The sequence below is a fragment of the Aethalodelphis obliquidens genome, unplaced genomic scaffold (assembly GCF_003676395.1).
Source record: "Aethalodelphis obliquidens isolate GAN/ISIS:26980383/991018 unplaced genomic scaffold, ASM367639v1 scaffold27, whole genome shotgun sequence".
Classification (NCBI taxonomy): domain Eukaryota; kingdom Metazoa; phylum Chordata; class Mammalia; order Artiodactyla; family Delphinidae; genus Aethalodelphis; species Aethalodelphis obliquidens.
In genome coordinates this window covers 12,885,758-12,901,907 of record NW_020837971.1, presented here as the reverse complement: position 1 = coordinate 12,901,907, position 16,150 = coordinate 12,885,758, and the positions used below count along the sequence as shown (strand labels likewise).

The following is a 16,150-nucleotide window of genomic DNA, read 5'->3' as shown; positions in this document are numbered from 1 at the left end:
TGGTAGGATGAGAGGTAATTTTTTTATCATCTTCATAATTTGCTATACTTTCAATATTTTCTTACAGTTAGAATATTTTTTTTAGACTTTCATAATCTGTTTTTCTTTTTAACAGGGAAAGTAAAGTATATTTCTCATAACCATCTTCAAATGGTTGTGGATATGCCTACGTGTTTTTTGAAGGAATTTAATGAGCCTCCAGGACTGGATGGGATGTGGAGTGGTTGTAAACCTACAAGCGATGTTCAGATCACACAGCAAATAACCTGGGTTTACAGTCAGAATATGGGACTTCCTGACAGTATGAACTTGGGCAAATAACCTAACCTCTCTGCGTCTCAGAGTCCTGACCTCTAAGCTGGAAATATAATAGGACGTTATTTAGGACATCAGAACATTATTTTAGCAAAGTTTTTCCTAATATAGTCAACAAAAATGACAGGTCAGTGGCTTTCTATCTACAATCTGGCCAGCAGTTTCATAAGGTATATCTGATAGTGTTAGTAGGAATAGAAGTGGTGGTAGTAATACTGAATCTTCTAAATAGTCCACGTGTATAACCTAATTGAGTGTACTTCCCTAAAATGCAGTATGATGACTTTAATGACACACGACATAGAGGTCCTAAAGTGATTGTACAGTTCCCCCTGCCCCTCCCCTAGCAAACACACAGGTTAAGTCGGATACACTTCCCAGTATTATTTGATATCCTTCAAGTGCCTTGATCTTATAATGATTTAATGTTACAGACTTTCAGTTACTTGTCCAGCCCCCAGCGAAACAGGCCACAGAAGGTGCTTGAAGGCCCTGATATTACCAGTTCCTATCTGTTCCTGCCTTGCCCTGTCAAACTGCAGGTGCTGAAGGCCTGGGACCTCGGCCCCGCCCGGCCTGCTGAGCCGTGTGTTCAGAGCACTCTCCGCAAGAGCAGGGCAGTCTGGCATTTGCCCACTGCACTAGCAGCCGCAGAGATGCTCAGTTTCTGAGTCAGCACCACCACCTTCCTCACCCTGACCCACACCGGGTTAAATAAGTCAATCATGTAACAAACATTCACGGAATACAAGGATCTGTACTAGATACTGAACAAAATAGCACCTGCCCTCCCGGAGCTGAGTGAATTAAAGCGCTAAACGAATACAGAATTATGCATGGTGATTAGCAGCACGAAGGAAATAACAGGGTGCAAAGAAAGGGAAAAAAGGACAAAAAGAGGTGACCCAGTTAGACTGGGGAAGAGGGAAGGCCTCTTGAAGGAGGTGACAATGAAATAAAGACCTCAATGATGAGAGGAACAAGCTAGGCAAAGTGTTGGGGTCGGGAGACGTTAGGGAATGTTGGATCAGGGTCCTGAATGGGAAAGCAACAGACGAGTTCAAATAATAGAAATGAAATCAGCGTAGCGGGTGCAGGGGAAGGAGGAAAGATATGGGTATGGGTTAGATAAACAGAGGCCAGATCTAGCAGAGTTTGGTCTCGTGGGGCACAGTAAGAAATACATGTTGATTCTGTTTTGACAGTAAGAAGAAGGCACTGATAGGTTTTAAGCAAAGGAACAACAGTTAAACGGTTATTCAAATTATATTTTTATAGGATTGACTGTTTTCCGGAATATAGAGAGAAAATAGAAAGGAGTGGAAATGAGGGGACCAATAAGGAGACTAAGTTCCGTATGAAGTGTAATTAAGCCTTCAACTAGTGTGGTGGCAAAGAAATGGATGCATTTGAGCTTTAGGCTGGGCAAAAAATGACAGAGCTTGCTACTCCTTTGTATATTGGGAAAAGGAAGGAACCAACGGTCACTGCTGGATTCTTGCCTGAGCAAAGTGGCTGGATGGTAGGGCCACTGACTGAGGGGAGGACAGACTTGGAGAAAATCTTCTTGAGGGGCTGGTGGTGATGGAGTTGAAAACAGGAATGACAGCTGAGTTTTCCAAATGTGATATTTGAAATACCTGGAAACCTAGTATCCACAGGGAAATGAAGGAGGCAGTTAGACATACACATCTAGAACTGAGATGTGGGGTCTGAGCTCAAGATGAAAACGTGAAAGCTGGTCCGTGTCAGAACTGCCCAGACCTTGTGCGACAGTTCCCACCTCGACCAGAGCCTTGGCCTGAATGCCAGCTTGGTGGCCTGGGGGACTGACCTCCCACCCACCGCTCACCGAGGTGGCGGCCTTGCAGCCAACTGAGGTCTACCCTTGGATCCCGCTGGGTTTCCCCTCATGCAGACTGAACTGACCTAGAGACGCCCTGCCAGGATTCCAGACCCCAGATCTGCCTCCTCTGATGTGGATCCAGCCTGGACCGGACCACATGCCTGCACTTTACCAGGGGCTTGCATTTCAAATGAGATGGTGGAAAGGCAGTGCCTCTCGGCAGGAGATAAATCACAGCGTCTGAGGGACGTGAGGGTGGGAAAAATCTTGGGACGGATGGTCTCCTTTGTGTTCCACTGAACAGATGTACGCTCATGCAGTGTGAATGGAGGGGTATACGAGAAACGTAGTCCTGAGAGTATTTCTTTCTTGCCCACATAGTCCCTGGCCCTTTGTGCACAGCTGGCCCTGCCACACCACACAGCAACCAGGAGAGAGAAGAGAGCCACGGTCAACAGCACCAGGCCCTGGAGTTCCTTTAGGACCATCCTCTCCCCTGCCCTCTAGATCAATGACTCCCTGTCTTGCTGACCAGATCCCTGAGGGCGGGAAGGGCATTTGGGGCAGAGCCCCTAGGAGGGAAGGCACAGAGTTCAGACACAGCCTGTGTGGGAGCCTCACACTAAAGTATGTGCTGACTTGGTGACTGAGACGGAAAGGAGCAGGACGTAGCTTGTGGCAGCAACTGCGGCCAGAACAAGGTTGACTCACATCGGTTCCAATGCATTAAAAAGCCCAGTGTCATTCTGACTGGTGTGAGGTGATACCTCATTGTAGTTTTGATTTGCATTTCTCTAATGATTAGTGATGTTGAGCATTCTTTCATGTGTTTGTTGGCAATCTGTATATCTTCTTTAGAGAAATGTCTGTTTAGGTCTTCTGCCCATTTTTGGATTGGGTTGTTTGTTTTTTTGATATTGAGCTGCATGAGCTGCTTGTAAATTTTGGAGATTAATCCTTTGTCAGTTGCTTCATTTGCAAATATTTTCTCCCATTCTGACAGTTGTCTTTTTGTCTTGTTTATGGTTTCCTTTGCTGTGCAAAAGCTTTGAAGTTTCATTAGGTCCCATTTGTTTATTTTTGTTTTTATTTCCCTTTCTCTAGGAGGTGGGTCAGAAAGGATCTTGCTGTGATTTATGTCATAGAGTGTTCTGCCTATGTTTTCCTCTAAGAGTTTTACAGTGTCTGGCCTTACATTTAGGTCTTTAATCCATTTTGAGTTTATTTTTGTATATGGTGTTAGGCAGTGTTCTAATTTCATTCTTTTACATGTAGCTGTCCAGATTTCCCAGCACCACTTATTGAAGAGGCTGTCTTTTCTCCACTGTATATTCTTGCCTCCTTTATCAAAGATAAGGTGACCATATGTGCGTGGGTTTATCTCTGGGCTTTCTATTCTGTTCCATTGATCTATATTTCTGTTTTTGTGCCAGTACCATACTGTCTGGATTACTGTAACTACCAACAATAAATGCTGGAGAGGGTGTGGAGAAAAGGGAATCCTCTTGCGCTGTTGGTGGGAATATAAATGGACACAGCCACTATGGAGAACAGTATGGAGGTTCCTTAAAAAACTAACAATAGAACTACCATACGACCCAGCAATCCCACTACTGGGCATATACCCTGAGAAAACCATAATTCAAAAAGCGTCATGTACCACAATGTCCACTGCAGCTCTGTTCACAATAGCCAGGACATGGAAGCAACCTAAGTGTCCATCAACCGATGAATGGATAAAGAAGATGTGGCACATATATATGATGGAATATTACTCAGCCACAAAATGAAATGAAATTGAGTTATTTGTAGTGAGGTGGATGGACCTAGAGACTGTCATACACAGTAAAGTTAAGTCAGAAAGAGAAAAACAAATACCGTACGCTAACACATACATATGGAATCTAAAAAAAAAAAAAAAGGTTCTGAAGAACCCAGGAGCAGGTCAGGAATAGAGATGCAGATGTAGAGAATGGACTTGAGAACACGGGGAGGGGGAAGGGTAAGCTGGGATGAAGTGAGAGAGTGTCATGGACATATATACACTACCAAGTGTAAAATAGATAGCTAGTGCGAAGCAGCCACATAGCACAGGGAGATCAGCTTGGTGCTCTGTGACCACCTAGAGGGGTGGGATAGGGAGGGTGGGAGGGAGACGCAAGAGGGAGGAGATATAGGGATATATGAATATGTATAGCTGATTCACTTTGTTATACAGCAGAAACTAACACACCATTGTGAAGCAATTATACTCCAGTAAAGATGTTAAAAAAAAAAAAAAGCCCTGCGTCCACTGGCTCTCTCAGCTGGAGTAAGTTTCACACGCCAGCAGGAATGGGACACTGGAAGGAGGCGGGAAGAGGAGATGGGCAGGGAAGCATTCTGAAATGTATCATGCCACAAGCAGGGGAGACAAGCTAAGACAGCAGCGCAGCAGTGCAGCTGAGGAAAGGCGTAGGATCTGCCTTCCCCCTGGACCCAGGTGCAGAGATGAAGATGGACCCACAAAGGGACCCTGGTGGACACCACGAACCAGTCTGAGAAGGGCACATCGCGGTGAGGGCAAGTGCCGCACGGAGTCTGCCCCAGAGGGAAGTAAAGAGACAAAGGAACGAAGGCAGGGGCTTCCTCCTGGAGCTGCAAACTTCATGCCAGGAGGCACAGTTCCCTGACAGCTTGCAACTGGCAGGCACATCTGCTCGTGACGGAACGGAGAGAGGGATCCTGAGATGAAAGGGTTCCGCATGTCTGAGCACAGAACACTGTGCTTGAGCCAGTTGCTCTTGTCAACCAAGACTGAACTCCCTGCTTTCTGGTAAAGACCAGATCCACCTATGACAGTTCACCAGGCTGTGAATTAAACTGAACTGCAGGCAATGTGAAGAAAAGCAAGGCACCAGGACAGAAGAGTGCAATCAGTAATGAGATTTGCTTATTAATCCAATGTGCAATTATTGTGCACCAGGTGTAGGCACAGCCCAGAACAAAAGAGGCAGTAAGTAGGGAGGGAAGAGGCACACAGCAGGACAGATTCTTAATCTAGACACGGAAGCCACTGCTCTACAGGTCAAGAGATTGGTGGGGCAGTGGGGAGATGGGCTCTCTACCGGGGAAATCTAGAATTAATGGCCAAGGAATAGGACTTTGTTTGTTGGAGTTTCTCCAAGGAAATTTCCTCCATCTCCCGTCACTCCTACAGTTTCAGAGAAATGGATACAAGGAGTCACACCAGGATCGGTCTGTCAGCTTTATTACCAGTAAAGCTGCGTCAGAAACCGTGGCTAGTACCTGAGGTCACATCAGGCACCCATCCCAAACTGCAGGTTTTCCCCAATGCAGGGTCACAGCCTACCCCAACCGGTTGCCACAAGGGGCAAAGAACAAGCCCCGCCTGTAAGCAGACTGGGCTGACGTAAGAAAACCCAGGGGGGCTGAGCCACACGAAGTCAGTGACTCTCCCCCAATCAGGCAATGAAATAAGTCCCCCTCTCCTTTGGGAAGGGTCTGGAAGGAAGGCTGAAAGTTTCCTCCCTTCCCAGTATTTCCAGAAGGACAGATGTTTCTATTTTATGGGCCTCAGTAGGGATGCCTGGAAAAGGAAGAAAATTACTCTCCCTGCAATGTACTGGCATATACTGTCAGATTGTACATTTTGATATTTAGGGGAAAAATTCTAATTCCTCAGTGAGCTAGAAGAGGGCCTAAAGATCATTTGGTCCAGTGGTCTTCAAATTTTTTTTTTTCTTTTAGTTGCTGAACTCTTTCTTTGAATATAAAACACAAAAGACAGAGCTACTCTGGCTGAGAGGTAAGAGGTGTGGAAAACCCAGGCTGGACCAATGAGGATGGCTCACCCTCCCCAGCAGCCATCCAGAGGTAACTCAAGAGGATCCCTAGGACTTCCCGCTATAGTTTCTAAACCTCTGAAATGGTTTACTATGCTAGGAAAATGCTAACCAGAGAAGTTACATGACTGCCCGAACTGTGCAGCTGAGTCAATGGTGGAGATGGAGCTACTAGAATCCATCATGGTACCCTGCACCTCGACAAGGGCTTGAAAATAACACAGAGAGTTTCGACTCATGTGGAAGCGATCCTTATTAGTACTGGTCTCATTTCTTTTTCTACTACCATACATCTCATCTACGAATGTCCACTGGTCTTAGCAGAGGCTATACTCAGCAGAGTTCACACTGAACACCGCCATTGCTGCTGACAGAGATCTTTGCCAAAGGGTAAATAATCATCATCAGGATGATTCAACTGAAGGAAAAAAGGATAAAAGGAGCTTCTGGGGTGACCTCCAGCACTATAGCTTGAATGTGTCTTTCTGTCTCTCCTTCCCAGAAGGGACCAGTCAACAAAGATAACAGATGTCTGTCACAATAGACAGCTGCTGGTTAGAACTGACTGTCCCCACTGTAACCCTGGCCCTCCATGAGAAAGGGGTGGTGAAGGGGGTATTTCCAAACCAGAAGGATAAAACCTATTTGGCTAGTGAAGACAGAATTAGGTTGAATCATGAAATCAAGTGAAATGAAAACATTGAATCATATACGCTTTTATAAATTATAAATGGCTAAATATTGGCTCTTTTATGTGTTTCAACCTGTATTTCACTGGCCGGATCCCCAACCAACGTGGACCTCCTCCCAGTATTCCAGGCAATAGGCTCTGGTCCATGTTCATCCCTGATTCTACTTCTTAACTTAGGACCAGGACCAGAAACAATGGCGTGGCCTTTGATGTCAGGTTACATGTGTTCTACCAAGGACAACTGTGCATGTCAGAGGCATTCTCTCATGCCCTTCCTCTCCCTAACACTGGCTCCTGTCCATCCCCCTCTTTCCCCTGACCCTCAGTTCATGCCCACACACCTGCATCAGAGACTGCACGGAGACTGCACTGAGACCACCAACTGGTTTCATACTGATTACTGAATGCTCACAATGCAGAGCAACTTTCACTACTGTTAGAGGTCACAGAAGAGCCAGGAACCAGGGTTAGAATCTCTGCATTTGATCACTTACCCTTCCCAAGAACATTCTCAAAAGTATGTAAGAACATACTTATTTCTATTATCCCTCTCTTAATTATATCCAGGGCATAATCCCTGCAAGGCACATGCACGGTTTAACAAGCCACTCTGTGAGCGTCAGGGGAAATCACATCATCACATGTTAGCAAGCCAGAATATCACTATTACTAAACTTACTTTACAAAACAAAGTGGGGGTAAAAACCAGGGGAAGGGAACTTCGAACATCAAACAGGATTGATGGGCTTATCATCATTGCGCTACATTACAGGGTGACCTCGGCAGACTGGAAATTGGGTTACATCAACAAACCTTTCACTTTAAAGTGTGAGATGAAAGAGTGCCTCCCCTCACATTTGCAGTATTACTGGCTCAGGTTTAAAGAAAGTATGCAGCCAGGTACGCGTGTCACATTTCAATCTGTGATATTGACATGGATGTGAAAACCCAAGCCTTTGAAACTGAGCCTTTCATATGTCCAACGAAAACCTGAAACGCACTCTGCTGCAAAGACCTGAAGGAGAGAGAAGGTAAGATGATAAAGGGGAAACCTTTACACATGAAACATTTCTGAATTCTCCTGCCATGGGCCGTAACTCAAGTCTGCTAATGTAGAGCTTAGTTCAGATAATTGACGTTGGTTTGTTTGGTTTTCCTCAATATCAAGGCTTACCTGCCTTGAAAAGATTCCAAAAAGTCAGCGATGTGTGGCCAAAGTAAGGAAAATTATTTAATAGAACCAGCCTTCCTTAAGATCAATTCAATTATAGTCCCTGAGTGCCACCCACCCAATAGTACCACCTTCTCGTTTTTTTGTTTAGTTAAACTGGTTTCTACAGTATTGCCTCAGCAAACCCCCAAGCAAGCAGTGAAGAGCTCATATACTGTATGCAAGCTTCACTAACGCTCTGCCAATGATCTCTGTATTTTTTCTACAGTATTCCAAGAGGAAAACATCTCTGCCTTGTACTTTAAGTGTTTTACTAGTATTGTATTTTTGACCTAGAGGTTAACAGATATCAAGCCATATAGCACATCCTCTGGCTTAATCAATAGGTACATATATAGGAAACAGAGGAAATACAGACAGGGGATGTCTTAACGTCCCATAAATCATTTTAAGCAAGGTCCTAAATTCTGCCCAGTCATGACCTTCAGGTTAAGGTAAAGGAAGGGTTAACAGATATATCACAAAGAGCATTTGAACTCCTTGTAAACAGGAATGAAAGGCGATCTGCTAGTAGGTGATGATGCAAAACAACAGTAAAACACAAAGATGCCCTAATATTTTTAAAACCTTGAAAACATCTCCAGCCCCAGGTCTTTCCTTGGCTTCCGGCCAAGGAAACAGAACCCCAGGATGCATTACCCTTCCTAATTCTTCATAGTCTGCTTCATTTGGCAAAGGGCCTAAACCTAACCACAACAGTTAAAAAGAAAGGCTTACATTCTACTATAAAATATACAAATCATGAAATGTATACAACTAACAAAAACAGTCTCAGCACTACTTGATGAGAGGAATTTCGCGTGGGTTTTTTTTTTTTTTTTTTTTAATTCGGCATTCCAGTAATGTGAAACCACTGTTTAAGGTAGAAAATCATTTTTCAATCTCAGGAAACATCGTTACTAACTGCCAAAAGTCAATCCACATAATAAGAACTATTTGCTAATGCTGAACACCTGCATTTTTATAGATAGCCTCTCAGGACAGCTGTAGCCAAGTCTTCAAGTCTACTGATACAGCAGCTGAGCAAAAACACAAAATTTGTAGATAAGAATGCTTGCTGAATTAGCCATGCATGCATCTCTACTAAGTCTGGTGTATTTACTGGTGGACTCTGATAGTCATTAGATACAATAAAGAACATACAAAATATGTCCAGGATAAGGATCCCAGCTGCTAAAAGCTTACATCTTGAGGTGGTAGGATACACAAATCAAAACATACTAAAGGTATAAACATATATCATGCTTATGGAAGCCATGTGTAAATATTTATGTCACTTCCCATGGTTAGTTTTAGCTTTTTTGGTTTCACTGTTTGATTTTCTGACTTACTAGGTATAATGGAAAAAGACAGCCACCAGAAGTTGGAAGGAAGGGTTCATTAAGAAGGTGCAGGGCTTCCCTGGTGGCACAGTGGTTCAGAATCCGCCTGCCAATGCAGGGGACACAGGTTCGAGCCCTGATCCGGGAAGATCCCACATGCTGTGGAGCAACTAAGCCCGTGCGCCACAACTACTGAGCCTGTGCTCTAGAGCCTACAAGTCACAACTACTGAGCCCGTGCGCCACAACTACTGAAGCCCGCGTGCCTAGAGCCCGTGCTCTGCAACAAGAGAAAGCCACCGTGATGAGAAGCCTGCGCACCACAACGAAGAGTATCCCCCGCTCGCCACAACTAGAGAAAGCCGGCGCACAGCAATGAAGACCCAATGCAGCCAAAAATAAATAAATAAAATAAATACATTTATAAAAAAAAAGAAGGTGCACACGTTGCTTTATATTCTTCTGAAATGAGGACTTTCTAGCAAGCATCTTAAGGAGAGTTTACACATTCTCACATACTTGTTCAAACATAGTGATGTTGAATCGTCATAGCTTTTTCACTGCAGTGGTCTCTTCTAACCAATAAAACAAGAACCAGAAAAAGAAGATTTTCATGTTATTATTACAAATAATAAAAGCATTTATTCAGCACCTACTAAGAACCAGAAACGGAATGAAGTCCTTTATAAACACTGTCTTTAATTCTTACAGAATCTGTATCATGCTGCTTCTTCTGCCAACATTTAGTTAGCACTGACTTTTTGCCAGGCATTGTACTGGAAATGGAGTAGTTAGTAGAGTAGATGTGGTCCTGCCCTCACAGTTTACAATCTTGCCAGGAAGACATACACACAAGGAGTATTAACAAGGGAAATGGGTTATTAAGGAGGAGTAGAGCATGCCAGGGAACGCAAGCTAAACCTGGCCAAATGGTACCAATTCTGTAAACTGCACCAGAACATTCAGAAAAAAACTTGCTGAGTAATCACATTCATCCCCAGAACTTTAAGTCAGCCCACTGTTCACTCAATTCAATCTCTATATCTTGACATTTCTATTTAAATAGGATACCATGCAATCAGTTTTCTCTGGTTGACTGTGATTTCAGCATGTTAATAAGGTGAGAGGTACTGGAAGAGCTCTTAAATGCAAAGAAAAGAATAACTGACTTTTCTTTCCTTGGATTTCAAGTTTTTCTAATGCCCTCCTCTCTAGCACACGTCCTACCTCTATCGCCAAAGCAATCTGTTACTCCCTCTCCCTTCACCCAGCCATGACACTTTTATCTCCATCACCCTTCTCCAAGGTTCTCTTACACCCCAGGAACTGCATCCCTACTCCATCCTCTTCCTAATACACACCCCATTTCCCCTCCTCCCTTACTGAGCTCTAGAGCACCTCTGCACACTAGGATTGCACAACTCCCAAAGGCAGAAAGGACAAACTCATATAATTCTCTGGTATTCAGTCCTTCCCTCACTTGAAGCAGAAAAGAACTTTTCTGGAAGGACTCTAATGCAGCTTTCACCACTTTGGGACATGTGCTCAGTCATTTTGGTCTTAAGAGTCTTCAAAAGCAGGCGCCAGTAAAGTGCCAAACTAACCAGAGTTCTTCGACGTACACGTGATGGATGATCAATCACATGAGAGTGATCCAGTCACAGCTTCTCCTACTGTCTTCTGTCGAGAAAGCACTGCAGAATGCATGTGAGGAACGTTATTAAAGGGAAAACCTTGAATCTGCCTTTTTAATTAAACCCCTCTAAAATTTCACTTAACTAGTAGTAACAATTATCTATGCTTACAACACACCTTACAACTAAGGCGTCGTGGTTACAAACCTGCCACCAAAAATAATTGCAAGAGGTTTGAAGACAAGGACTAGTTACCTTGCCTTCTAAAGGCAACTGACTTACTTTTAAGGAAATTTACTATACGATAGAGGTAAACTTCCAAAATAAAGACACACATCAGCTTTTTTTATGGCACATGATCTGAAGGCACGAGTAGGTCTGATAAAATATAACACATGTGTGCAAGTATTTACCCCGTAGCATTTTCTGAGAAATTCAATCACTATCACCACAAATAACAATAATGCTATCAAATACTTCCGAAAACTCCAAAACAGTCAGAAGGAGGAATACTATGAAACAGCCCAAAGTTCTCCTTTCCACATTGGCTGACTGTGTTCAATTTTACATCTACTAAACCTTTCCTTTTAAAGAATCTTCCGACCACTATACTGCATTCTCAAAGGAGTACATTTCATGCTGTTAGCATAATAATCAATTAGTTAGCAGGAGGATGTTATCACCGTTGTAAAACTAAGAAACCACAGAGGTAACATATTAGAACATTTGTTGAGGTCATCAATTAGTGGCAAAACAGGAAGAAACCAAGCTCTGGCATTCCTAATAAAGAACCATCCCACTGAAATGGGGACAGCCACTTCTCTAAGGGTAGTGAGCCATGTGCTGCGGTAGCTTACTAACTAAGGTCTGACATTAAGGAATTAACCACAAATATACCAGAAAGTCATTTCTGTTTCTGGGAATGGCCTAGGGTCTAGAGCCATACAAAAGATCCCAGGGCTGACTGCCCACCTCCATTCACTATTAAATACTTTCTTCTATTACTTTTCAGAGATGCTGGTTCCTATATCTCAGCCACGCTTCTCCTTGATACCAGACACTGAACTGAAATGCCTCAGTGGAGGTGCCAGGTGCCACAAGCCAGAAAGGTTCTGGGCCTGCTGCTCACTGCATGGTCAGTCTTAACACAGTGTTCGCGGAGTCCCAGTGCAACTTTGTGAGTCATTGAGTCTATCTGGCTTTTCCTGCCCTTGATGAATACAAAGAGGAAGCGGGGTTTAAAATGTTGAAAATCTCGGGCTTCCCTGGTGGCGCAGTGGTTGGGAGTCTGCCTGCCGATGCAGGGGACACGGGTTCGTGCCCCAGTCCGGGAGGATCCCACATGCTGCGGAGCGGCTGGGCCCATGAGCCATGGCCGCTGAGCCTGCGCATCTGGAGCCTGTGCTCCACAACGGGAGAGGCCACAGCAGTGAGAGGCCCGCGTACCGCAAAAAAAAAAAAAGTTGAAAATCTCCATTATAACTTCCCTGCTAGTGAGTTCTCCCTGGAGTGAAGCAAAATTTCACTCATCAAACATAAATGGAAAAACGTGTGCTTCATCAGGCATCCTTACCTATTATAAGTAGCTCCCCTGTTGGGTTGCTCACCAAATAAAATTGGAAATAGCTTATTCCAAACTTTTCTAGATCTTACAGCCCAGTGCTAGCAAAAGTCAGCACTCCTTTCATTAGTAGTATTTGCCTTTGTGAAGTCCCTGCCAGGAAAAGGAGGCGTTAGGAGTTCGTACCTTTCATGAATACTTTGGGGACATACATGCATTCAGAAGGAATATTTAAAATACATTAAGACCAAAAGTCAGGCACTGATTAATTAGAATTAATTAATTCTAATTAATTAATTCTATGTTTTTGTGGTGGTAAAATATACATAACGTAATATTTACCCTTTTAACCATTTTAAGTGTACAATTCAGTGGCATTAAGTACATTCACAATGTTGTGCAACTATCACTACTATCATTTCCAGAACTTTTTAGCATCCCCAAAAGAAACTCTATAGCTCTTATACAAAAACTCCCCATTCTCCCCTCACTCCCAGCCTACTCTACTTTATTTTGTATCTCTACCAATTTGTCTACTCTATGTACCTCCTATAAGGACGATAGGGGTTTTAATGTCTATCATTCTTTGATACTGCTGCTCATCAAAAGGTGAGTCTAACTTGAATATGGATCTGCCTTAGTGACTCACTTCTAATTAACAGAATGAGTTAAAAGTGGCCTTGAGGAAACCATAATTCGAAACGATACGTGCATCCCAATGTTCACTGCAGCATTATTCACAATAGCCAGGACATGGACGCACCCTAAGTGTCCATCAACAGATGAATGGCTAAAGAAGATGTGGCACATATATACAATGGAATACTACTCAGCCATAAAAATAGAAAAAAATAATGCCATTTGCAGCAACATGGATGGACCTAGAGATTGTCATACTGAGGGAAGTAGGTGAGACACAGAAAGACAAATATCATATGATATCACTTATATGTGGAATCTAAAAAAAAGGGTGCAAATGAACTTATTTACAAAACATAAGTAGAGTCACAGATGTAGCAAACAAACTTATGGTTAACAGGGGATAAAGGGGTGGAGGGATAATTTGGGAGATCGTGATTGACATACACACAGTACTATATATAAAATAGATAACTAATAAGAACCTACTGTATAGCACAGGGAACTCTACTGAATACTCTGTAATGGCCTATATGGGAAAATAATCTAAAAAAAAAGAGTGGATATATGTATATGTATAACTGAATCACTTTGCTGTACACCTGAAACTAACACAGCATTGTACATCAACCATACTCCAATAAAAATTTAAATAAATAAATAAAAGTGGCCTTGGGTGACTTCAAGGCTAAGTCACAAAGACCATGCAGTTTCCACCTGGCTTCCTCTCTGTCTCTTACCCTTGGAATCCAGCTGCCATCCTCCAAAGAAGCCAAGCAGCCACATGGAAAGATCAAGTATAGGTATTCTGAAGTCCCAGCTGAAGTCCCAGCCAATAGCCATCATCAACCACCAGACATGTGAGCGAGTCTTTAGATAATTCCAGCCCCCAGCTTTGGAGCCACCCCAGCTGACACCAAGTGAAACAGAGATAAGCTGGCCTCATCAAACCCTCCCCAAACTTCAGATTCATGAGAAAGATAAATGTTTTAATCATTCTATGTCACTAAATTTTGAGGTAGTTTGTCATGCAGCAATAGATAATTGAAACACCAACCAATCAGGGTCAGTGCTGGCCAGTAACATCACATAGGTGTGTATCAGCTGAATATCAGTCCTCTAAGTCTCCCATAAAATAGATCAAGCAAAAAAATCAGAAACTCACTCCAGGAACTCTTGGAGACAAGATGGCTTCGGAATGTTCAATTACATGAGTTCATAGTAACTCAGACCAAAGTTAAGGAAGGAAGGAATCAACAGTCTTGAATGAACTAGCAATACCTGAGTATCTGCACAATAGCTAGTAATATTCAAACCTTGGGAGAAAATTAGAAAATACTTAACTGAGCATTAGATATATTCATATTATTGATGAAAACATATAATTATGAGAGAAAACATCAACGATGAGAGAAAACAGTGGATAGGAAACTAATCCACTGGCAAAATCAAAGTATATTTCTCCTTGATAAGAAAACAAAATTGAGATTTTGGCTATTTTAATCACATGCCCCTTAACTTAATAAATACTGTTGACAAAAACAGGTTAATAGATGATCGTGGTGGCAGAAAGAGAGATAATACAAACAAACTCTGTCCTGCCTGGCAACAACATGGCTAAAAGAAAAAAAATTAACGTTTCAAAATATTACTTCAACTTAAAGGTTCCATAAAATGTGTTTACAAGTAGACTTCTGTTGTTTTGTGTTAATTTAACCTGATTGGCACTCTGTGCTTTTTCTAGCTATGAACTCATGGCTTTCTTCAGTTCTAGAAAATTCTTAGCTGTTATCATCTGTTGTATATTGTCTTTTCTTCATCCTATCCTTCTGCAACTCCTATTAAAAATATATTTCAGGGCTTCCCTGGTGGCGCAGTGGTTGAGAATCTGCCTGCCAATGCAGGGGACACGGGTTCGAGCCCTGCTCTGGGAAGATCCCACATGCTCGCGGAGCGACTAGGCCCGTGAGCCACAACTACTGAGCCTGCGCGTCTGGAGCCTGTGCTCCGCAACAAAAGAGGCCGCGACAGTGAGAGGCCCGCGCACCGCGATGAAGAGTGGCCCCCGCTCGCCGCAACTAGAGAAAGCCCACGCACAGAAAAGACCCAGCACAGCCAAAAATAAATAAATAAAATGAAATTTAAAAAAAAAAATATATATATATATATATTTCAATGTCTCAATTCATCCCAACTCTTCTCTTTCATATTTTTCATTTATTCCTTCTTTCTTTCCTATCTTCCCTTCCTTCCTTCCTCAATATTCTATGTAACCTACTCAGTTCTGTTTCCCATTTCATTAACCATTGCTTCTACTGTGTCCAATCTATTTATTCTCTTCATTGGAGTCTTTTTTTTTTTTCAGGTTTTAATCTATACAAAAAATTCATTTTCAAGATTTCTAATGGGTTCTTAGATGCATTTATCCACACTAGTTTCAAATTTTTTGATTTTTTTATTCACAATTTCGAATTACTGTTTAATTTGGATACTAGTCCTTTTTTATTCTTTCAAAGATATATAAAATAATTTTATTGAAATCATTTGACAAATGCTTGATTATTTCTTATTCCTCAAGTGTAATTTCTCCCACTCGTTGGGTACACTTGCTATCTTTCATAATCTTGAATTTCCACATAGTCTTAAATTTGGGCTTTGTGAGTTCTTCTTGCCAGGGAAATTTTATTTGTTTTGTTTCTTTGCTTTTATCCTTTCCTAAACTCACATTCGTATAGTGGGCAGTTTCACCACTGCCTCAGCCTGACCCGAGAGTCCACAGCTCAGAACTAGGTCTTATTCTAGAAGCTTGGGACATTGCCCAATGGGGAGCTGACAGTCCCAGTCTGCGTAGTAGCAAATGAAGTCATTATTGGAAAATCCACTGGAATGAGCAACTAGCTCTGCTTCCTCTCCTTGCATGTCATTTCTAATTCAGCCCCTGACATCATGGAGGGCATGGGCCCCTGTGACTCACCATGGTGGGTACATTTTTTAGTACCTCATGGGGCTTGGACTACTGGGCCTGCTCCCACTTTCCAGTTTCAGTGTCCTGGGTACTTCAGCTCCT

The 16,150-nt window shown here is 42.7% G+C and overlaps 1 protein-coding gene across 2 annotated transcripts in view; it reads right to left on the bottom strand.

Moving 5' to 3' along the window:
* Positions 1 to 16,150, bottom strand: part of SUGCT (succinyl-CoA:glutarate-CoA transferase) — a 692,699-nt gene that overhangs the window by 193,290 nt on the left and 483,259 nt on the right. The window lies entirely within an intron of this gene.